Source organism: Dendrobates tinctorius, unplaced genomic scaffold (genome assembly GCF_039654945.1).
Source record: "Dendrobates tinctorius isolate UK_male_01 unplaced genomic scaffold, ASM3965494v1 ptg000045l, whole genome shotgun sequence".
NCBI lineage: Eukaryota > Metazoa > Chordata > Amphibia > Anura > Dendrobatidae > Dendrobates > Dendrobates tinctorius.
The window spans coordinates 16,326,357-16,350,708 of NW_027361713.1; the positions used below are offsets into that span (position 1 = coordinate 16,326,357).

Here is a 24,352-nt window from a genome sequence, read left to right on the forward strand (position 1 = left end):
TGGTCCGGAGGAGAGGTCTTGGGTTCCAGCCTCAGACATACATGCGGATCGGCTGGTCAGTTCCTTTCACCGCCGTCATCCGGACAAGCCGGGTCCTATGAGTCTTGAGGGCCCTGGGGTCCCTCGTAGAAGACTGGGTACTGTCATGTCGGACGCTGTTCACACCACAGCGTCCGGCAGGCAGCGGTAGTTCCATCTCCATCCACTATAGCCTCAGTGGCGCCGGCTTGATTTTACTCAGGTTATCTGGGGTTAATCTAGCTGGAAATCAGGTGGGATGTTTGGTCACGCCCACGGTCTTTAAATAGTCGTGCTGGCCTGTGGGCGTCGCCGATTATAGCTTGTGTTTTGTGCCAAGTGGTTCCGGTCTGGAGTGGAGGTGTTGGAGAGAGAAATTCATAGCTGGTGTCGTATGATCCGTTGTTACCTTTTCGTCTTCCTATATTTGTGCTTTGTTTTGCCCTGTTCACATTATAGTATTGTCCTGTGTGGTTGCGGCGCGGTGTGGTTTGAGTTCTCCCTGTCTGTCATTACTGTGTGGGTTTTGGTGGTTTGACAACTCACTGGGTGGAGGGTGGAGGGTTCAGCTTAGGGCTGAGCAGGAGATAAGGAGAGGCTGGAGGCTCAGGCATTTGCACCTTTAGCAAAAACCCTGGGTTGAGGGTCAGACAGGGTTTTCCCTAGTTTGAGGGACTCCGCAGGGGCCCGGGTTTTGTCAGTCTCCTTCGACCTAAGCCTCGCATAACACTGGGCTTCTAAATCCACTTTGGCACATTCTCTCTCAGGGGCATGCGTCATGTGATGAGGCTAGATTTGCATTTGTGCTGTGGGTTTCGCTTTAAGAGCTGATATGTGCCAAAAGCTCTGTCCTGGGGGCGTCATGTGATGTTCGTAGGCGTAGGCATAGTAAATGGTTGTGCCTGCGCATATCAATGAGCTTTACTGCCATTTGAATTGCCTCAGGGCACGTTTTAAGTTGCCAATTGAAAAGCATTGAGACACGCATTCCAATGACGGGAAAAAAAATTTTCAAACGCAAATTGCGCAAAAACTACAAATCCGATCGACACGAAAAATACTTAGCACACCTCTCGTGGACGCTGGCTTCGAAACACCTCAACGGAGTCTGTGCGTGTAGCGGTTCGGGCCGCATTAATTGCAGAAATCAACTGAATAAAAAGAAAAAGTTAGCAGCGTTCGGATTACAACATTAATACTAGATGTGTATTTCCTGAAGGAAGTACAGATAGTGGTTTGAAATGGTCCCCGGGCTGCCCCTTTAAGAGAGACTTGCCTGCTACCCCTGCAAGACTTTCAACTTAGGATCTGTTTTAACTGTGAGTGCCTCTCAGGAGCCACTTTGGCCTCTGGGTCTGATTTTGTCAGTGGGGCCCCTCAGGGTCTGATTTTGTGGCCGGGGCCCCTCAGGGTCCAATTTTGTGGGTGGGGCCCTTCAGGGCCCGATTTTGTAGCCGGGACTCATCAGGGCCCGATTTCGTGGGTGGGGTCACTCTGGGTCCAATTTGGAGGCCGGGGTGGCTCAGCCTCCGATTTGGAGGCCGGGGTGGCTCAGCCTCCGATTTGGAGGCCGGGGTGGCTCAGCCTCCGATTTGGAGGCCGGGGTGGCTCAGCCTCCGATTTGGAGGCCGGGGTGGCTCAGCCTCCGATTTGGAGGCCGGGGTGGCTCAGCCTCCGATTTGGAGGCCGGGGTGGCTCAGCCTCCGATTTGGAGGCCGGGGTGGCTCAGCCTCCGATTTGGAGGCCGGGGTGGCTCAGCCTCCGATTTGGAGGCCGGGGTCGACCAGCCTCCGATTTGGAGGCCGGGGTCGACCAGCCTCCGATTTGGAGGCCGGGGTCGACCAGCCTCCGATTTGGAGGCCGGGGTCGACCAGCCTCCGATTTGGAGGCCGGGGTCGACCAGCCTCCGATTTGGAGGCCGGGGTCGACCAGCCTCCGATTTGGAGGCCGGGGTCGACCAGCCTCCGATTTGGAGGCCGGGGTCGACCAGCCTCCGATTTGGAGGCCGGGGTCGACCAGCCTCCGATTTGGAGGCCGGGGTCGACCAGCCTCCGATTTGGAGGCCGGGGTCGACCAGCCTCCGATTTGGAGGCCGGGGTGGCTCAGCTTCCGATTTGGTGCGCCGGCTCTTTAAGAATCACTTTGGCGCGTCGGCCCTTTAAGAGCCAGTTTGGCGCACTGGACTTCTAAATCCACTTTGGTGCACATTCTCTCTCAGGGGCATGCGTCATGTGATGAAGCTGCCCCATGTCTTCCTATGGCAAAATTTTCCTATTGAAATACATTGAGACAATGCATTCCAATGATGGGAAAAAAAATTTTCAAACGCAAATTGCGCAAAAATTACAAATGCGATCGACACGAAAAATACTTAGCACACCACTCGTGGACGCTGGCTTCGAAACGACACCTCAGCGGAGTCTGTGCGTGTAGTGGTTCGGGCAGCATTAATTGCGGAAAATCAACTGAATAATAATAATAATACTAGATGTGTATTTCCTGAAGGAAGTACAGATAGTGGTTTGAAATGGTGCCCGGGCTGCCCCTTTAAGAGAGACTTGCCTGCTGCCCCTGCAAGACTTTCAACTCAGGATACGATTTAACTGTGGGTGCCTCTCAGGGGCCACTTTGGCTTCAGGGTCTGATTTTGTGGGTGGGGCCCCTCAGGGCCTGATTTTGTGGGTGGGGCCCCTCAGGGTCCGATTTTGTGGCCGGGGCCACTCAGGGTCCGATTTGGTGGCCGGGGCCACTCAGGGTCCGATTTGGTGGGTGGGGCCCCTCAAGGTCCGATTTTGTGGCTGGGGCCCCTCAGGGTCTGATTTTGTGGCCGGGCCACTCAGGATCCGATTTTTGTGGCCGGAACCCCTCAGGGTCCAATTTTGTGGCTGGGGCCCGTCAGGGTCCGATTTTTTGGGTGGGGCCTCTCAGGGTCCGATTTGATGGGCGGGGCCCCTCAGGGTCCAATTTGGTGGGCAGGGCCCCTCAGGGTCCGATTTTGTGGCCGGGGCCCCTCAGGGTCCGATTTTGTGTCCGGGGCCCCTCAGGGTCCAATTTTGTGGTTGGGGCCCCTCAGGGTCCGATTTTGTGGTTGGGGCCCCTCAGGGTCCGATTTTGTGGTTGGGGCCCCTCAGGGTCCGATTTTGTGGCCGCGGCCCCTCAGGGTCCGATTTTGTGGCCGCGGCCCCTCAGGGTCCGATTTTGTGGCAGGGGCCCCTCAGGGTCCGATTTTGTGGCAGGGGCCCCTCTGGGTCCGATTTTGTGGCAGGGGCCCCTCTGGGTCCGATTTTGTGGGTGGGGCCCCTCTGAGTCCAATTTGGTGGGCGGGACCACTCTGGGTCCAATTTGGTGGGCGGGACCTCTCAGGGTCCGATTTTGTGGTTGGGTCCCCTCAGGGTCCGATTTTGTGGTTGGGGCCCTTCAGGGTCCGATTTTGTGTCCGGGGCCTATCAGGGTCCAATTTTGTGGCCGCGGCCCCTCAGGGTCTGATTTTGTGGCAGGGGCCCCTCTGGGTCTGAGTCCAATTTAGTGGGCGGGACCACTCTGGGTCCAATTTAGTGGGCGGGACCACTCTGGGTCCAATTTGGTGGGCGGAACCACTCTGGGTCCAATTTGGTGAGCGGGGCCCCACAGGGTCCGATTTGGTGGGTGGGGCCACTCTGGGTAAGATTTGGAGGCTGGGGTCGCTCAGCCTCCAATTTGGAGGCCGGGGTCGTTGAGCTTCCGATTTGGAGGCCGAGGTCAAAGAGCCTCCGATTTGGAGGCCGAGGTCAAAGAGCCTCCGATTTGGAGGCCGGGGTCGATGAGCTTCCGATTTGGAGGCCGGGGTGGCTCAGCCTCCGATTTGGAGGCCGGGGTGGCTCAGCCTCCGATTTGGAGGCCGGGGTGGCTCAGCCTCCGATTTGGAGGCCGGGGTGGCTCAGCCTCCGATTTGGAGGCCGGGGTGGCTCAGCCTCCGATTTGGAGGCCGGGGTGGCTCAGCCTCCGATTTGGAGGCCGGGGTGGCTCAGCCTCCGATTTGGAGGCCGGGGTGGCTCAGCCTCCGATTTGGAGGCCGGGGTGGCTCAGCCTCCGATTTGGAGGCCGGGGTGGCTCAGCCTCCGATTTGGAGGCCTGGGTCGATCAGCCTCCGATTTGGAGGCCGGGGTGGATCAGCGTCCGATTTGGAGGCCGGGGTGGATCAGCGTCCGATTTGGAGGCCGGGGTGGATCAGCGTCCGATTTGGAGGCCGGGGTGGATCAGCGTCCGATTTGGAGGCCGGGGTGGCTCAGTCTCCGATTTGGTGTGTCGGCCATTTAAGACTCATTTGGGTGCGCTGGGCCTTTAACAATTAGTTTGGCGCATTGGCCCTTTAAGAGCTAGTTTGGCTCACTGGGCTTCTTTTAAATCCACTTTGGCGCGCACATTCTCTCTCAGGGGCATGTGTCATGTGATGAAGCTAGATTTGCATTTGTGCTGTGGGTTTCACTTTAAGAGCTGATATTATGTGGCAGAATCTCTGTCCTTGGGATGTCATGTGACGTTCGTAGGCGTTGGCATAGTAACTGGGTCTGCCTGCGCATATCAATGAGCTCAACTGTCATTTCAATCGCCTCAGGGCACGTTTTGCCATTTCCTATTGAAAAGCATTGGAGCCAGTGCATTCCAATGACGGGAAAAAAAATTTTCAAACGCAAATTGTGCAAAAACTACAAATCCGATCGACACGAAAAATACTTAGCACACCTCTCATGGACGCTGGCTTCGAAACGACACCTCAACGGAGTCTGTGCGTGTAGCGGTTCGGGCTGTATTAATTGCGGAAATCAACTTAATAATAATAAGAAGAATAAGTTAGCAGCGTTCGGATTACAATATAGTGGTTTTTTCAAACCACTATAACTAGATGTGTATTTCCTGAAGGAAGTACAGATAGTGGTTTGAAATGGTGCCCGGTCTGCCCCTTTAAGAGAGACTTGCCTGCTGCCCCTGCAAGACTTTCAACTCAGGATCCGTTTCAAATGTGGATGCCTCTCAGGGGCCACTTTGGCCTCAGGGTCTGATTTGGTGGGTGGGGCCCCTCAGGATCCGATTCGGTGGCCTGGGCTCCTCAGGATTTGAATTAGTTGCCGGGATTCCTCAGGGTCCAATTTTGTGGGTGTGGCCCCTCAGGGTCGGATTTTGTGGGTGTTTGCCCCTCAGGGTCTGATTTTGTGGGTGGGTCCCCTCAGGGTCCGATTTCATGGGTGGGGACCCTCATGGTCTGATTTTGTGGGTGGGGCCCCTCATGGTATGATTTTGTGTCCGGGGCCCCTCAGGGTATGATTTTGTGGCCGGGGCCCCTCAGGGTCCGATTTTATGGCCGGGGCCCCTCAGGGTCCAATTTTATGGCCGGGGCCCCTCAGGGTCTGATTTTGCGGGTGGGGCCTCTCAGGGTCCGATTTTGTGGGTGGGGCCCCTCAGGGTCCGATTTTGTTGATTGGGCCCCTCAGGGTCCGATTTTGAGGGTGGGGCCCCTCAGGGCTTGAATTGTTGGCCGGGATCCCTCAGGCTCCTATTTTGTGGGTGTGGCCTCTCTCGGTCTGATTTGGTGGCTGGGGCCACTCTGGGTAAGATTTGGAAGCTGGGGTCGCTCAGCCTCCAATTTGGAGGCCGGGGTCGTTGAGCTTCCGATTTGGAGGCCGAGGTCAAAGAGCCTCCGATTTGGAGGCCGGGGTCGATGAGCTTCCGATTTGGAGGCCGGGGTCGATGAGCCTCCGATTTGGAGGCCGGGGTGGCTCAGCCTCCGATTTGGAGGCCTGGGTGGCTCAGCCTCCGATTTGGAGGCCGGGGTGGCTCAGCCTCCGATTTGGAGGCCGGGGTGGCTCAGCCTCCGATTTGGAGGCCCTTTAAGAGCTAGTTTGACTCACTGGGCTTCTTTTAAATCCACTTTGGCGCACACATTCTCTCTCAGGGGCATGTGTCATGTGATAAAGCTAGATTTGCATTTGTGCTGTGGGTTTCGCTTTAAGAGCTGATATTATGTGGCAGAGGCTCTGTGCTGGGGTTCAAGTGAAGTTCGTAGGCGTTGGCATAGTAACTGGGTCTGCCTGTGCATATCAATGAGCTCAACTGTCATTTCAATCGCCTCAGGGCACGTTTTGCCATTTCCTATTGAAAAGCATTGGAGACAGTGCATTCCAATGACGGGAAAAAAAATTTTCAAACGCAAATTGCGCAAAAACTACAAATCCGATCGACACGAAAAATACTTAGCACACCTCTCATGGACGCTGGCTTCGAAACGACACCTCAACGGAGTCTGTGCGTGTAGCGGTTCGGGCCGCATTAATTGCGGAAATCAACTTAATAATAATAAGAAGAATAAGTTAGCAGCGTTCGGATTACAATATAGTGGTTTTTTCAAACCACTATTATAATAAGAAGAATAAGTTAGCAGCGTTCGGATTACAATATAGTGGTTTTTTCAAACCACTATAATATGTTAGCAGCGTTTGGATTACAAGATAGTGCTTTTTTCAAAATGTGAATATATATGAAATGTGAATAGCATGATGGCTTTTGGAATTTAGAAAAAACATATGAGATACTTAGCGCAAAATTTGGCCAAAACATGTGAGCCCATTCACCAATGTCAAGGTGATCTCATTGAATGGGTCCCTATTCTAACTTCCTATTGTGAAATACTGGCTAATAACAAGATAAAACCTATATTTTTAGTTGTTATCGTTGTTACTTAGGACTGTTGTGTTTGAAACTGTTAAACTGTAAATATGTTTGCGCTCTATAATAACTATCAATATTCAAATTAGAACACCGATAAGCAGGATGGAGACGTTAATTATGGCATCATTGATGCTCACCCTCTTGGTGGATTCCTCAAAGTTTTGGAGGATGGTACATATGTCTGACATCCATGTCCACTCCTGAGAACTTGTGTGAAGTCAGAACTGAATATCGACAACCTTGTTGATGCTGGTAGAATAGTCAACAACTGCCCTCTTCTGCTCACAAATCCTTTACAACATATGCAGTGTAGAGTTCCAATGCCTGGGGGCATCACACACCAGTTGGTCAGCCAGAAGCTGCAAGTGCTGCTGAATCATGGAAAGGGCGGATGAAGCTGTAGCTGATTTTTTAAAATGCATATGCAGAGCATTGTACTTTTCCTAGCAGATCTGCCAGCTCCGTGTCGCTTTTCAGAAAACATTGACAAATTAGGTTAAGCGCATGAGCCAGGCATGGCACGTGTGTGAGCTCGTCTTGCCACAGAGCAGCCACCAGGTTCCAGTCATTGTAACGCACAACCATGCCTGGCTGTCGGTTTAACGGTCTCAGCCACAGATCTGCCTGCTCTTTCAGAGCTGTCCACAACTCTTCAGCATTGTGCGGTTTGTCACCTAAGTATATTAGCTTCAGCACAGCCTGTTCCCGCTTTAAGGAGGCAGTGCTTCCAGCTTGTGACTGATGTGCTATTTTGTAGCTGAAGGCTGAAGAGAAGGCCAAGGAGGAGGAGGTGCAGGAACTATAGACTGTGGGGACTACCCAGATTGACGTAGGGCCCATAATACTCAGGGTTTGTGAGGCCGTGCACCATAACAAGGTCAGAGTGGGTCCCGGCTTCCACTATGTTAACCCAGTGTGCCCTCAGTGAGATGTACCGTCCCTGACCACAAGCACTTGTCCAAGTGTGTGTGGTTAGGTAGACTTGACTTTCCAAGCAACAGCATCATGGAGGGCATGGGTAATGTTGTGGGACACGTGCCTGTGTAATGTCGGGACGGCACACCGGGACAAATATTCCCACATGTTCGCAGCCTTGGAGTGATCCTTGACTCTGCCCTCTCTTTCAAGGTAAGATCCAAGTCCTTGCCTCCTCCTGCCCATTACAACTCAAAAACATTTCCTGGATCCGTACATTCCAAGAAGCTTCAAAAATGTTTGTGCACGCCCTCATGATCTCCATCTCGACTATTGCAAACTTATACTCTCTAGCCTCCCCTCTAGCACTCTTGCATCACTCAAATCTTCCACAACCTGTCTCCTCCATACATCTGTGACATGGTCTCCCAATGACCGACTGGGTCATGACTTCTTCTACGCAAACACAGTGTGCTGTCAGCGAAATCTACTGTCCCTACCCACAAACACTTGTCCACGTGTCCATGGTTAGGTGCACTTTCCTTTTAACAGCATTGTTGATGGCCTGGGTAATGTTGTGGGACACGTGCTTGCTTGTGTAATGTCATGACAGTAGACTGGGAGAAATAGTGGTGGGTGGGGACTCATACAGGTACTGTTCACATGGTCAGGTTTTAAATACATTGGATAGGACTGCTCTGATGGGTATACCTTGGCGTTTGGTAGAGCGGCTTAGTATACATTTTTTGCAAAAAACGTATCAAATATATACCCTGTTTTGTAATCATCTTTTTACTGGCACTTGCTGTTTATTGTTGGATTTATTTATTTGTTTGTTTTTAACAGCAGAGTACTTTTTCACATTTGTTGTACTGTGTTTATCTATGTTCCAGTCTTTTGGTGGTGTGAACACTGTCTTACCGACTTGTTCACTGTATGTGCATGGCCCATGCGTTTGTATTTAATTGGTTTCTTGCTTTTGCAAGTTTTTGGGAGGTCTTCACCCCTCTCCTATGGGCCATACACATATAAAGCCATCTCACACAGCATGTCCACATCAGACATTACCTCTATGAAGCCTGCTCATATAGGTACTGTTCACATGGTTAGGTTTTAAATACATTGGATAGGACTGCTCTGATGGGTATACCTTGGGATTTGGTAGAGCGGCTTACCATACGTTTTTTGCAAAAAGTGTATTAACTAAATACCCTGTTTTGTTATCATCTTTTTACTAGCACTTGCTGTTTATTGTTGGAATTGATTTTTTTTTTTTTTTTCAGCAGAGTATTTTTTCACGTTTGTTGTACTGTGTTTCTCTGTGTTCCAGTCTCTTGGCGGTGTGAACACTGTCTTACCGAATTGTTGACTGCATGTGCATGGCCCATACGTTTGTATTCAAAGTCAGGTGCTTTGCTGCCATGTGACTGATCATGTTGGTGGTGGTAAGGCTCGTAGTTTTACTATGCCTGCTGATGTGGCCATGGCAGGGGCCATCTACACATTCGGCCTGGGACAGATGATGTAATGGCATGATTTGCAATATCATCACTATGCCGATGACACACAGATCTACCTATCTGTACCTGACATCACCTCCTTACTGACCAAAATCACATGTCTTCCTGCTATATCATCCTTCTTTTCTGCCTGCTTTCAAAAAGTGAAATAGAAAAAATAAAGACGCGCACTCGTGCTGTAGGAGGAGGTGCTGACTGAACGTGGATATACCACAGGTAAAAGTCAACGGGTAGACAGTCGCACTCAAAATTGAATGTCACTTGCATCAGAGTCATTAAAGGAATTATTATGATTTTTTTTTTTCCAATAAATCAAGAAAAGTGAAAAAACACCGCAAACAGAGATCAGATTCCAAACATGAGTATTACACGGTTACGTTTCGACCTATACCTAGGTCTTTCTCAAACCATACTGCAAGATAAAAATGCAAAGAAAAATTATTTACCACACTAAACAAAGTGATCAAGATAATGTACAAAAGGCTAGAGACATAGTGGACATAAATATATACAAAATTAATAAAATTTAAAGAGGGTGTAAGCTGAAAAACCCTATAGATACAAAATATACAAACATCTATATATGCACACATAGGACTACACATGGATCTGCACAATAACAGGAATGCAGTGTAAGACCAGAAGATGGTCATAGGAGATATTGCAGACTATTGGCAAACAAATATACAATACTAATCATAATGTGCTTGGATAAATGGAAAACGAAGCTGGGTGGTGGAGAGAGCGGCTGGCTCAGGAAAGTATAGCAAACATGAGATACTAACCTCAATAGGAGTGTCAAGGTATATGGAAAGAGGACAATTTTTCAGAGTCCCAAATGACCTGTGGCAAGAGAGCGGCAGGGATCTGCAGTGTTGTGGGTGGAGGCAAGAATGCCTCGGTTTATATATGTTGAGAGTCACTATGAGGCTGGGAGGAGGGGAGATTACAGGTGCAGGTGTCCAAGAGCTAGTAAACGACGTCATGATGTCGGTAAGAGGCTGGGAGCGTTTGAGGAGGAGATTTAACTTGGAGCAAGCGCTGTAGGAGGAGAGAGCAGGAGGGGGCAGGGCGCCTGCGTGAGTGAGCAGGAGAAATGTAAACAGATGCGTGCTATGGCGCCTGTGTAGTGTGTGAGGCTATGAGGAAACAGAGATAAGGGAAAAGGGACAGGTAGGGGAAGAAAAATAGGGAAGGGAAGAAGGAAAACAAGGAGTGTACTGAATAAAAGGGGAAAGAAACCAAATTGAACGTATGGAGAGCGGTGTGTTAGAATGAATGAAGCAATAGGGAAACAAGAAGAAAAAAAAAAAGAAAAAAAAGAGGAATAGTGTCAGGTGATGAGATCAAAAGTGGTGGGGGTAAAAGAGCGAGCATAAAGGTGAGGAAGGATTATTGTTATGGATTGAGGAAAAAATGTGAGAAAAAAAGGAAGGATAGAAAAATGGTGAAACAGTGGGGGGTAGAGACAAAAAATCAAAAATAACCAAAAATAACAATGATGAAAAAAGGAGGAAAAATAGAAAGAATAAGGAAAACAAGAGGAGTGTCAGATAAAAAATAATGACATAAAAAATAATAAATAAAATAAAAAAGGGGGGGCAAAAGAAAAAATACAAAAATAAAAATAAGAAAATAAAAAATAAAAGTAAAAAATAAAATAAAAAAAAATAAAAGTAATAATAAAGTAAAGTAATAAGTATAATAAGTATATAATAAGTAATATAAGTATATAGTAAGTATATAATAAGTAATAAGTATAAGTAAAGTAATAATAAAAGTAAAAAATGATAAAATAAAAATGAAAAAAAATGAGCAAAGAAATTTGTTATAAAAATAAAAGGAGAAAAAATTATTTTGGGTTGACATATGTCAAAAATACTCACCGGAGGGAAAAGGGGAGGAGGATTAGTGAACCTGAAAAACAAAGAATGTTCAAGAGGTGAGATGAGGGCCGCAAGTTCTACCACCCTGTAGATCAAAAAAGAGAAATGTTAGTAAATCATTGATATAAAATCACATGCTCATGGCCGAAGACAGTCATAGAAGTAGATCCAACTCACGATTAAGGCCCTTGGGGGCCAGAGTCTGTAGCTTATGAATCCAAAAAGACTCCCTAGTTTTAAGGAGCTTAATGTGGTTACCGCCCCTGCGTGGTCGGTCAACCTTCTCTATCACCTGAAACCTAAGCTGGGAAACTGAATGATTGGCGTTAATGAAATGGTGTGGTATAGGGAGCCAGGTTTTCTTGAATCGAATGGTAGATTTGTGACTGGCAATTCTGTCGCGCACGTGTTGGGTAGTTTCGCCTATGTAAAGTAGGCCACAAGGGCATTTAATTAGGTAAACCACATAGTTAGTATCACATGTAAAAAATCCCCTAATGTCGTGGGGTTTGCCAGTGTGTGGGTGTGTCACGTGGCTCCCCTTGATGACATTGGAACAACAGGCACAACCCAGACAGGGAAAGGTACCCTTACGTTCAGTCCCAAGGAAGGTTTGTCTAGGTAATTTGGTTAGGCTACCAATGTCAGCTCTGACCAACTCGTCTTTAATATTTTTAGGTCGTCGTTTGCACATAAGTGCTGGTGTACTGAAGGCCTCAATGTTGGGGTAAGACTTAGGTAGATTGGACCAATGTTTTCTGATGATGTGGTAGATTTTGGGCATAATCGGATGATGAGTGTGTACAAAGGTAACTCTTTCCCTTTGAGGTTGAGATGGTTGTAAAGAACGAGGTTCCAAGGCTCGACGTACTTCGCTTTCAAGAAGTTTTTTTGGGTATTGTCTTTCTGTAAACTTGTTGGCCATTTCATTTAGACGAGTCGGGGCAAGGGTATGATCTGTAACAATCCTTGTTACTCTTGTGAACTGCGAGCGGGGCCGACTTTTTTTAGTGGAGATAGGATGGCAGCTCGTGTAGTTGAGGAGGTTGTTAGAGTCGGTTGGTTTGACATAAAGATCTGTGGACAATAAACCAGTATTGGTCTTCATTACTAGCGTGTCAAGAAAGGAGATCTGGGAGGGATTCCAGTTTAAGGTAAACTGTAATTACGATCGAATCGAGTTGAGATACTTAGTGAAGGAATGAAAATCATCAGATGTACCCGACCATAGACAGAAAATATCGTCGATGTAACGTAGCCAGCATTTGCTGTGCAACAAGAAAAGGTCATTATTGTAGATGTAAGAACATTCAAAATCATTCATATAAGCATTGGCATAGGCGGGTGCTACGTTGGCACCCATTGCGGTCCCACGCCGCTGGAGGTAAAATTGATCCCCAAAAAGAAAGAAATTTTCTTTCAGGACGATGGAGAGAAGATCAATGCATAACTGAACAGAATTGGGAGCAAGATCGGAAGTGTCAAGGAGCTTTACGGTGACTTTGATCCCTAGGTCGTGGTCAATGGATGTGTAGAGGCTTTTAACATCAAAAGTGACCAAAAGGTAATCTGGGGAAATGTTTGTCATTTGTTTAATGAAAGTGAGGAACTGACTTGTGTCTAAAACAAAAGACCTGGTGGTTTTGGTAAGAGGCGTCAGAATTTTTTCAAGGAAAATGGAAATTGGGGACAAAATGGAATCTGTGGATGCAACAATTGGACGGCCAGGGGGTTTGTGTAGAGATTTGTGGATTTTCGGTAGTGTATAAAAGACAGGTGTGACCGGATTGGGATTTTTGAGAAAAGTAATGGTTTTAGAATCAATGGTTTTTAAGGTCAAATGTCGATCTAAGATTTCATCAATTAGGAGTTTAATACGTGGTGTAGGGTCGTAGGGGATTTTTTGGTATGTGGTGGAGTCAGAGAGTTAACGATAAATTTCGTCCATGTAGTCTGAATGGTTCTGAATGACGATGGCCCCTCCCTTGTCTGCGGGTTTGATTACTATTGACTTGTTCTTTTTGAGTGAGTATATGGCCTGTCTCTCTAATGAAGTGGTGTTACTAAAAGTGGGTAATAAGCCTTTCTGATGTTCCTCGAGGGTATAATCTATGTCCTTTTGGACCAGATCAATAAAAGCCTCAGCTGCATGGAAGGTATGTGGAGGGGAAAAGTTACTTGGGTTACGTAAACCGAGAGACAAGATTGACAGTTCAGGAATAGGGTTACCCCCAATTGGAGGGACCCTATTCGCCGGGTTGGATGTATCAAGTCCAAAGTAGGTTTTGAGACGAATGTTCCGAAAGAAATTTTGAAGGTCTTGCGACAGCTGGAATTTGTCCCAGGCTGGAGTTGGGCAAAACGATAGGCCTTTTCGGAGAACTGAGAGCTCTACGGGGCTGAGGGTATAGGATGAAATGTTGAAGTATGAGTTGGTGGGCTTACCTGCGATCTGGTCATCATACGTTCTGTGGAGTTTACGGTTTGCCCTCCGGGTCGGTCTCCTCCTGTAGGACGATGGTTGTTGTGTCTTGTTGATTGACGCCTGGCTAAAAAATGACGCTGAGAAGAACTGCCAGTAGAGCTGTCGCTGTCGGTATGATAAGAGCCTGTGCGTCGTTGATTGTAGTTCCCTCGCCTGGAACCCATGGCAGAGGAGTCGTTCCATCTATATACTCTGTCGTGAGCGTAATCGTCAGCGTCTCTTTGGAATTTAGCTCTCTTCTTGTCCTGGAGGTATTTGCGATGTTCCTCAATGGACTTGTCTGTTTTTGTTCTGAGGTTTTGCCAGTCGATGTTGGAGAGAGTAGAGCTGAGTTGTTCCTCTATTGATGTAATTTTGTTAGTCGTCTCGGTAATGGCTGTATAAAGAAAATCAATTGTTAACAGAATAATGTCAAGCGAACATTTATTGAGTATCTGCTGGAATCTCTCGCAGAACTCAGGTTTTTCCGAAAACAAGGTGGGTCGCAGGTGGCACCGCAGGCCTCGTGGGATTCTTTCTAATTTGTGGTATTCTGCCAAAGTAGTAGCATGTAGGTCATAAGCCAAAAGTCGGCGTCGTTCCTTCTCGTAGTCTCTAGAATGAGTTTCTTGAACGGGGTTTTTAAAAATTTAAAAATTCCCCTGAGGAGGTGACTTGAGACAGGATCCGTGTAGTAGTCGTGTCATCAAAAGCAAAGGTATTTCGAGACATTTAGGGAGCAGGTGCATTTTTTTTCACGTTTGTTGTACTGTGTTTCTCTGTGTTCCAGTCTCTTGGCGGTGTGAACACTGTCTTACCGAATTGTTGACTGTATGTGCATGGCCCATACGTTTGTATTCAAAGTCAGGTGCTTTGCTGCCATGTGACTGATCATGTTGGTGGTGGTAAGGCTCATAGTTTTACTATGCCTGCTGATGTGGCCATGGCAGGGGCCATCTACACATTCGGCCTGGGACAGATGATGTAATGGCATGATTTGCAATATCATCACTATGCCGATGACACGCAGATCTACCTATCTGTACCTGACATCACCTCCTTACTGACCAAAATCACATGTCTTCCTGCTATATCATCCTTCTTTTCTGCTCACTTTCAAAAAGTGGACATGGAGAAATCAGAATACATCATCTTTCAAGCATCTCACGCTGAGTACACCTGAGAGCTGTGTATGCCTCATTCGGTATCACTTTAGTAAGAGGTAAACTTTGCCCTAGAGAAAATGATTTTCCAGACATTCACTGCCTTTTTTGCACATTTTTGCAGCTGTGATCTTCTTCTTGGTGTGAATGTAGAAAATTTCTAATTTCTAAGTCGTCATCAATGCCATCATTGCTCATATGTTGTAAAGAGGAAATCAGGTGTTTCCAAGAGTTGTGTTTATATACATTTTGTGGCATTCCTTTAACAGTGTTCTTTACACTAGGACAATAAATTTTAGACTGGGACATTTGGATATTATTAGTAATATGTATGGGCTAAGATGAAGAAGCTTGTGCCACGGGTGTGTTTATAGTTATGGACGGTGCGCTCCTTTTTAAACTTAGTTTTTCACGAGCATCCATCAGTTTATTTAGTTTTCCTCCGACACTGATCTGCTTTCTCTAATTCAGCATGTCACGAACATGTTGCACTTTGCCCTTTATACAGACACATGTGTGTTTGGCAACATATTTTGGATGGGCATTTCTTAGGCTGAGTCTCACATGCGCATCTGTTACACCGATCTTCTAACAGGTATGAAACTGATTCTGGTAATCGATGGTGGCTAAACGATGAATCATTGTTGGCTGTATCCTGGATCTCATACCTCCCATAGTCACTGCTGTTATTAATCATGTACTTTCCCATTCCTGTCATCACTAGAGATGAGCGACTTTGCCTTTTTTCGGGTCGAGTCGGGTTTCGCGAAACCCGACTTTTGCAAAAGTTGGGTCGAACTAAATTGGCCAATTATCGAGAAAAGTCGAAGGCCGACTGAAACGCGAAACCCAATGCAAGTCAATGGGGAAGCAAAATCAGCAGGGAGTGGAGGACATTAAACACACCTACAGTGCCCATTTGAATGGCAAAAACATCAATTTTTATTACTGAAGCTTGTCAACCTTAATTTACTTCATAATAATAGTTACGCACTGAAAAATGGGGGTTATTTGGCTAAAGTTGTGGAGGGGTAGGGCTGGCACCTGGTTTTCATGTGCCCTGGGCCAAAGAGCGCCCCTTTAACACATACCACAACTCATGATGCTCCGATACGGTAGAGAAATAGCAGTATAGTACAATGAAAAATACTTTACTTTTTACATCTCATGACTGATATAGATTTTAAATTCTCCAATAGCTCCAAAAATGGACAGTATATTACTCCATACAGTATTATGGGCACCGCGTAGTGCGCTATACAGAGTAATGAGGCCCATATATTTCTCCATACAGAATCATTGGTCCCATAAAATGTTTGAAACAGTATATGATGAGCTCCACATAATGCTGCTGTTACGTGTTACAGAACCACTCAGCACCCAGAATATGTTGTGCAGTTATATGTATGCATAATAGGTTCTATGTGAGATGCATGTCCCTAATGCATCAGCCCACAAGCTGCGCCCCTGGGCAGAGGGGACACGATATTCTCCTTTTGTCCGCCCTCCCCCCACCTTTGTAATTCCCACAGTAAACATCGGCAGGCTCCGGCCACCTGCGGCTTTTGTAATGCATGTCTGGCCTGCCGCTTTTCTATTGGCCTGCCCTCTGTATCTGTGTGATATAGTCTGTGTCCTGTGAGTAAAGTGTTGTCAGACTGGAAATACGTGGAGAAGCAGCGATCTTTTATATGCGCCCATGTAACCAAGGAATTCCAGCCAGCGTCATTCATTCAGACTCCAGCCAACGCAGAGCGGACCTCCGAAAACACGGGGTGGTACTGAAAGAGGTACCCCAGCTTGGGTAGACCCCGTTACACTGGTGGCAGTGGAGGGATTTGATACCCCTTCTACAGGAGTAAAGGAATGAATGGAAAATAACTACCAGAAGTTAAAGAGGACTACATTAAAAGATCTGGTGGAAGCCCGAGGGTTGATCGCCAGCAACAAAACAAAAGCGGATTTGATAGCAGCCATCATGGAACACGTCAGTGCAGCGCCCCCCAATGTGAATGTGGAGGAGACCGAATTCCAGAGGGAGGTAAAGAACAGACTGGCGTTCTATGGCCTAAACCCTGCAGTAGAGATCAAACGAGAGGTGATGGCTGATGTGCGTACTGATCTGAAGGAAAAGATGGCTGAGCAGACCAGTATAGAGCTAGCCAAGATGGAGATGGCAGAGCGGACCAAAGTGGAGCTGGCCAAGATGGAGATGGCAGAGCGGAGAGAGGAGAGTCAGCGAGCAGGGGGAGCTCTGGCCTTCAACCAGGTACCTTCAAAAGTAAGCCACAAAAAGATCCAGTATAATGCCTTCCGACAGTTGGGGGAGGCAGAGGAAGACATTGATGGCTTGCTGCAGGACTTTGAGCGGCAGTGTGCCCTTCATCAAGTTAAGTCGGAGGAACGGGTTCAGATTCTGGCCAGCAAGCTGACAGGCCTTGCAGCGGACGCCTATCGCACGGTACCTGATGAGGACTGTATGGACTATGAGCGGATCAAAGAAGTGATCTTGGCCCGGTATGCGCTGACACCAGAGGCCTACCGCCAAAAGTTCCTCAGACTTATAAAATGCGTAACCGATACCCACGCTGAATGGGCCTGTAAATTACGGCGGTCACTGCTACAGTGGGTACAAGGGAGCCAAGCAACCACTAAGGAGGACGTCCTCCAGCTCTTCCTGTTAGAACGATTCTTTAATGGACTAAACCACGAGACACAGGAATGGCTTCGGGACAGGCGGCCAACGACTCTTGAGGAAGCCGCTTGTCTGGCCGATGAACATCATGATGCCAGGAGGCCGCAGTTGTCCAGATCAAAGGTGGTCACTAGGGGCCCGCCCATGGACTTGGAGGGCCCCAAACCACCGAAGATTGTAGGGGGATCAGCTAGAAACCCAGCCTACCACAGTCCCCCTGGGGCGTGATGCCACACCTGTCGTCAGCTGGGCCACCTGCAAAGACAATGCCCCAACCGGACTCAGCATACCCAGTGGCCAAAGGCGGGAACAGCTACCTTCAGACGGGCTGCTGTACACTGCTACCAAGTCGAAGCTGACCTGGCATTGGGGGCTACGATTAACCAAGGGGTGGAAGAGATGGAGGAAGTGTTGCATGAAGTAGACCCCATGCAGGCAGCCCGGGCAGATAATCAACAACAGCATCGACAGGTCGTGTGGGTTAATGGGAAACGTATGCAGGGACTAAGAGATTCCGGGGCAACTTTGGCCCTTGTGAAGCCTCATCTCGTCCAGGATCAAGGGAAGACGGACCGGACAGTGGCAGTCCGTGTAGCAGGGGGAGCTATACATTGACTACCCACTTCCAGGATTCACCTGAACTGGGGAGTCGGGGATGGCCTTGTTGAGGTCGGCTTGATGGAGGATTTGCCTGCAGACGTCTTGCTGGGGAATGACTTGGGGCCCATGTTATCTGCATTCTCGGTGGCCCCTCTGGCTGAGACCTATCCTGTGACCACCTGGAGACAAGCTCGAGCTGCAGAGGCGGAATCACACTCAGAGGAGGCCCAGGTAAGACATCCCAGCCCTGGACATATTCCCATAGCCAGACACATTTCTTGGGCCACCCCAGATGAATTTAAGAGGGAGTTACTTGAGGATCCTTCATTAGAGGGATATCGTGGGAAGGCACAGGAGGGGAGAGGAGTACTGGAAGGGGTACAGTTTGTATGCAAACAGGGACTCCTCTACCGGATCACAGAGCAGCACCACACAGGGATGAGCCCCACTATAAAACAACAGTTGGTAGTTCCTAAGAAGTATAGGCAGGAGTTACTGTGAATCTCTCATGATATACCCTTCGCCGGGCACTTCGGCGTCAGTCGCACCAGGCATCGTCTGACACAAAACTTCTTTTGGCCGGGGGTAACCTATGATGTTCGTCAGTACTGCCAGACCTGTGACAGTTGTCAGCGCATTGGCAAGAGGGGGGATCGATGCAAGGCCAAATTACGCCCCCTCCCCATTGTGGAATCATAGAATCAGAATCGTAGAGTTGGAAGGGACCTACTGGGCCATCTGGTCCAACCCCCTGCTCAAAGCAGGATTCGCTAAATCATCCCAGTCAGATGTCTGTCCAGCCTCTGTTTGAAGACTTCCATTGAAGAAGAACTCACCACTTCTCGTGGCAGCTTGTTCCACTCATTGATCACTCTAACTGTCAAAAAGTTTTTTCTAATATCTAATCTGTGTCTTCTCCCATTCAGTTTCATCCCATTGCTTCTAGTCTTTCCTTGTGCAAATGAGAATAAAGTTGATCCTTCTACAATGTGACAGCCCTTTAGATATTTGTAGACAGCTATTAAGTCTCCTCTCAGTCTTCTCTTTTGCAAACTAAACATTCCCAAATCCTGCAACCTTTTCTCATAAGACAGGGTTTGCAGACCGGTCACCATTCTGGTCGCTCTTTTCTGAACTTGCTCCAGTTTGTTGATGTCTTTTTTAAAATGTGATGCCCAAAACAGGACACAATATTCCAGATGAGGTCTGACCAAAGAGGAGTATAGGGAAATAATGACTTCACGTGATTTAGATTGTATGCTTCTGTTAATACATCCTAGAATTGCATTTGCCTTTTTTGCTGCTGCATCACACTGTTGACTCATATTCAGTCTGTGATCTATTAGTATACCCAAGTCTTTTTCACATGTGCTGTTGCTTAGCCCTATTCCTCCCATTCTGTATATGGTTTTTTCATTTTTATTGCCCAGATGTAGTACTTTGCATTTTTCCCTGTTAAAAACCATTCTGTTAGTTGCTGCCCACTTCTCCAGTTTATTTATATCTTTTTGAATCCTCTCTCTCTCTTCTCTAGTATTAGCTATCCCTCCTAGCTTTGTGTCATCAGCAAATTTAATCAATTTACCCTCAATTCCTTAATCTAAATCATTGATAAAGATGTTGAACAATACAGGGCCCAGGACAGAGCCCTGTGGTACCCCACTTGAGACATTCTTCCAACTGGATGTGCAGCCATTTACGACCACTCTTTGGGTCCGATCACTAAGCCAGTTATGAATCCACCTAACAGTTGCCTTGTCCATTCCATACTTAGTCATTTTTTCAATAAGGATTGCATGAGATACTTTGTCAAATGCTTTGCTGAAGTCAAGATATACTATATCTACAGCATTTCCTTGATCCACCCAATCAGTGATTCCGTCATAGAAGGAAATTAAGTTAGTCTGACATGACTTATTAGTTACAAACCCATGCTGACTCTGTTTAATCACTTCATTCTTATGCAGGTACTGACATACATGTTGTTTAATAATTTGTTCAAAGATCTTTCCTGGTATAGAAGTCAGATTCACCGGCCTATAGTTGCCTGGGTCCACCTTCTTCCCCTTTTTGAAGATAGGAACAACATTTGCTCTTCTCCAGTCTTCTGTGACTTCTCCTGTTCTCCAAGAATTTTCAAAGATTATGGAGAGGGGTTCAAAAATTTCTTCTACTATCTCCTTCAGTACTCTGGGGTGTAATTCATCTGGACCTGGAGACTTGAATTCATTTAGGTTAGCTAAGTGTTTCCTAACTATCTTTCTGTTTATAGATATCCTGGATTCTTCTATTCCCTTAATAGGACAGTGAAGAATGGTTGATGTTACATTTCCTTTCTGAGAGAAAACAGATGCAAAATAGGAATTTAAAAGTTCGGCCTTCTCAACATCCTGTCTTACCATTTCATCATTTTCATCCTGTAAAAATCCTATAGCATCTTTGACTTTTCTTTTACTTTTGACATATCCCCAAAATCCTTTATTATTGCTTTTGACATCTCTTGCAAGCCTCAATTCATTTTCAGCTTTAGATAATCTGATTTGTGCCCTGCAGGTTCTGCAGACAGCATTATATTCTTCTTTAGATATGCCTCCCTCTTACCATTTTATAAACATTTTTTTCTTCCTTTTTAGCATGTGCTTAAGTTCTGTGTTCATCCATCCTGGTTTCCTTAAATGCTTCCTATTCTTCCCTCTTTTCGGAATTGTTAACAATTGTGCTTTGATAATTTCATTTTTCAAGATTTCCCATGCTTTCTTGACATTTTTGTCTTTAAGGATATCCAGCCATTGGATCCCTCCAATTCTCTTTCTGAATCCCTTAAAATCTGCCTTTCTGAAATCTAACCTTGACGTCTGAGCCTTCACAGGTCTTCCTCCTCTAGTTATCCAAAATTCTAAAATACCATGGTCGCTACCTCCTAGGGTCCCAGCCACTTTTACCTCCTCAACCATTTCCTCCTTGTTTCTAAGGATTAGATCCAAGGTAGCAGTTCCCCTTGTTTTCTCCCCTACCTTTTGGAAGATAAAGTTGTCAGCAAGAGAGGATAAGAATTTCCTTGACCTGTTAGTTTTGCCCGAGAGAGATTCCCAACAAATGTCTGGATAGTTGAAATCTCCCATGACAACTATGTCATATTTTTTGGAGAACTTGGCCATTTGATGCATAAAGAGTTCATCCATATCTTCAGTTTGCACAGGCGGCCTGTAGTAAATGCCTACAATGATGTCCTTTCCATTGTTCTGTCCTTGTATTCTTACCCAAACAGTTTCCACAGAACTCCCAGTCTCTGAAGCTTCAATCTCTGTGCAGATATACGTGTTTCTAACATACAATGCGACACCTCCTCCTCGTTTATCAAGTCTGTTTCTTGCAAATAAGTTGTATGCTTCTAGTCTTGTAGTCCAATCATGTGTATTGTCCTACCAAGTTTCAGTGATTCCAATGACATCATATTTCTTTTTCTGTGTTAGTAGTTCCAATTCTCCTTGTTTGTTGCCCATGCTTTGTGCATTAGTATAGAAACATTTTAGTTTGTGATTGGTTTCCCTTTCTTCAATATTTTTATTAATTAGATTCTTTTGTCTTTGTTCTTCCTTTCCACTTCTAATAGCAGAGTTCTCAATAGCATTTGTCAGGTGTATGGCTTTTTCTGGTCTTTTGCTTCCCTTCCCATGTTGTTCTAGTTTAAAGCTCTCCTTACAAGTGTAGCAAGGCGACTTCCAAATACATGTTTTCCAGTCTTCGTAAGGTGCACCCCATCTCTAGCAAGTAGTCCATCGTAAAGGTAATTCACTCCGTGATCCATAAATCCAAATCGTTGCTGACGGCACCATCGACGTAGCCAGTTGTTCACCTGCAGAATCTTATTCCACCTCCTTGTTCCATGGCCATCCACTGGGAGGATGGAAGAGAAGACCACCTGCGCTCCCAGTTCTTTCACTTTCTTGCCTAAGTCTTCAAAGTCTCTGCAGATGGTTTCCAGGTCATTTCTTGCGGTGTCATTTGTCCCCACATGTAGTAGCAGGAATGGGTAGTCATCTGTAGGTCTGAAGAGTCCTGATATCCTGTCAGACACATCTTTAATTTTTGCACCTGGAAGACAGCACATTTCTCTTGAAGTTATATCCGGTCTGCAGATAGCAGCCTCTGTTCCTCTCAGCAGGGAATCCCCCATGACCACCACTCTCCGTTTTTTCTTCACAACATTTTATATTTTTTTTCTCCATCCAGGACTCTGAAGGCGTACAAGGTTGCTGTTTGTTGGCAAAGTCTTATCCTGATGTGTTTCTTCATCGTTTTCCTGCGTGAGAGCCTGGTACTGGTTCCTGAGCAGTATGGGTGCTGACTGCCTCCTGATTCTCCTGCTTCTCTGGGTCACATGTCTCCATTCCTCTGTTTCTTCAGGTGCACTTCGAATTTCTTCTCTTTCTGTAACATGAAGAGATAATTCTGCTCTGTCCAAGAACTCTTCACCTTCCTTAATGATCTTCAACGTAGCTAACCTCTCTTTGAGATTTTGCAACTTTTCCTCCAACAGGGACACAAGCTTGCATTTGTGGCATGTGAAGTTTGGCTTTTCCACTGGTAAGTCTGTGAACATGTAGCAAGAAATGCAGCTCACCAAATGGCTCCTGGCTAGTGTTGAGCATTCCGATACCGCAAGTATCGGGTATCGGCCGATACTTGCTGTATCGGAATTCCGATACCGACTTCCGATATTTTTTCAATATCGGAATTCGGCATCGGAATCGGAAGTTCAGTTGATTGACGGCCTGACGTCATCATGATGCGCGGTGTGTGCGCATCATGATGCGCCGTCATTTCGGGCCTTCCGGGGGTCTCTGCCGGCCTGCCGGGGGGCTGTGCCGGCCTGCCGGGGGGCTGTGTGGACTGCCCGGGGTCTGTACCGGCCTGCCGGGGGGCTGTGCCGGCCTGCCGGTGGTCTGTGCACCCTGTGGGGGTCTGTACCGGCCTGCCGGGGGGCTGTGCCGGCCTGCCGGGGGGCTGTGCTGATGTCCGGGGGTCTGTGCAAGCATCGTCCGATGGGACTATAAGTCCCATCGGGCGATGCCTGCTACCATGACAGTGATTGACACATTAGCCAATGATGGGACAGTAGTAGTCCCATCATCCGGCTAATGTGTTAAATGTAAAAAAAAAAAAAAAAAAAAAAAAATACTACATGCATGCTACATACATACTACATGCATGCTACATATATACTACATACATACTACATACATGCTACATACATACTGCATGCTACATACATACTACATACATACTACATACATACTACATACATACTACATATATACTACATACATACTACATACATGCTACATACATACTGCATGCTACATACATACTACATACATACATACTACATACATACTACATACATGCTACATACTGCATGCTACATACATACTACATACATACTACATGCATGCTACATACATACTACATATATACTACATACATACTACATACATGCTACATACATACTGCATGCTACATACATACTACATACATACTACATGCATACTACATATATACTACATACATACTACATACATGCTGCATGCTACATATATACTACATGCTACATACATACTACATGCATGCTACATACATACTACATATATACTACATGCATGCTACATACATACTACATACTACATATATACTACATACATACTACATATATACTACATACATACTGCATGCTACATACATGCTACATACATACTACATACATACTACATACATACTACATGCATGCTACATGCATGCTACATGCATGCTACATACATACTACATGCATGCTACATACATACCACATACATACTACATGCTACATACATACCACATATATACTACATACATACAATACATTCATACAATACATACATAGACATACAGTACATATAACATAGAGTAACATACTTACCAATACTTGTCACATTGTTCCCCGAAGCCATTGTCTATTCCGGGATAAATATTAACATAACAAACCACAAAAATACTCACCCACGATCCGAAGCAGTCCACGAGTGTGTCCCACGACGATCTTGGGTAGAGAACTGCAGCATCAGATGATGCTGCCGTTCTCTACGGGCTGCAGGAATCCAATGACGGAAGGTAGGTATCCTTCCGCACTGTATTCCTCCGCCACTTAAAAAAAAAAAGTCCCTAGTCTCACTTTATGCCATTGCTGTGTGGGAAATTCCCACACAGCAATGGCATAAAGTGAGACTAGGGACTTTTTTTTTTTTAAGTGGCGGAGGAATACAGTGCGGAAGGATACCTACCTTCCGTCATTGGATTCCTGCAGCCCGTAGAGAACGGCAGCATCATCTGATGCTGCAGTTCTCTACCCAAGA

At 46.5% G+C, this 24,352-nt stretch overlaps 1 long non-coding RNA gene across 1 annotated transcript; it reads right to left on the reverse strand.

Annotated features, from left to right (window-relative positions):
- Positions 1–9,421: 9,421 nt before the first annotated feature.
- On the reverse strand, positions 9,422–10,445 carry LOC141089302 (uncharacterized). The gene is made up of 2 exons (XR_012232239.1): positions 9,941–10,445; positions 9,422–9,567 (listed from the first exon to the last, which is right to left on the reverse strand). It is a non-coding gene; the product is annotated as an uncharacterized lncRNA (long non-coding RNA).
- Positions 10,446–24,352: the final 13,907 nt, after the last annotated feature.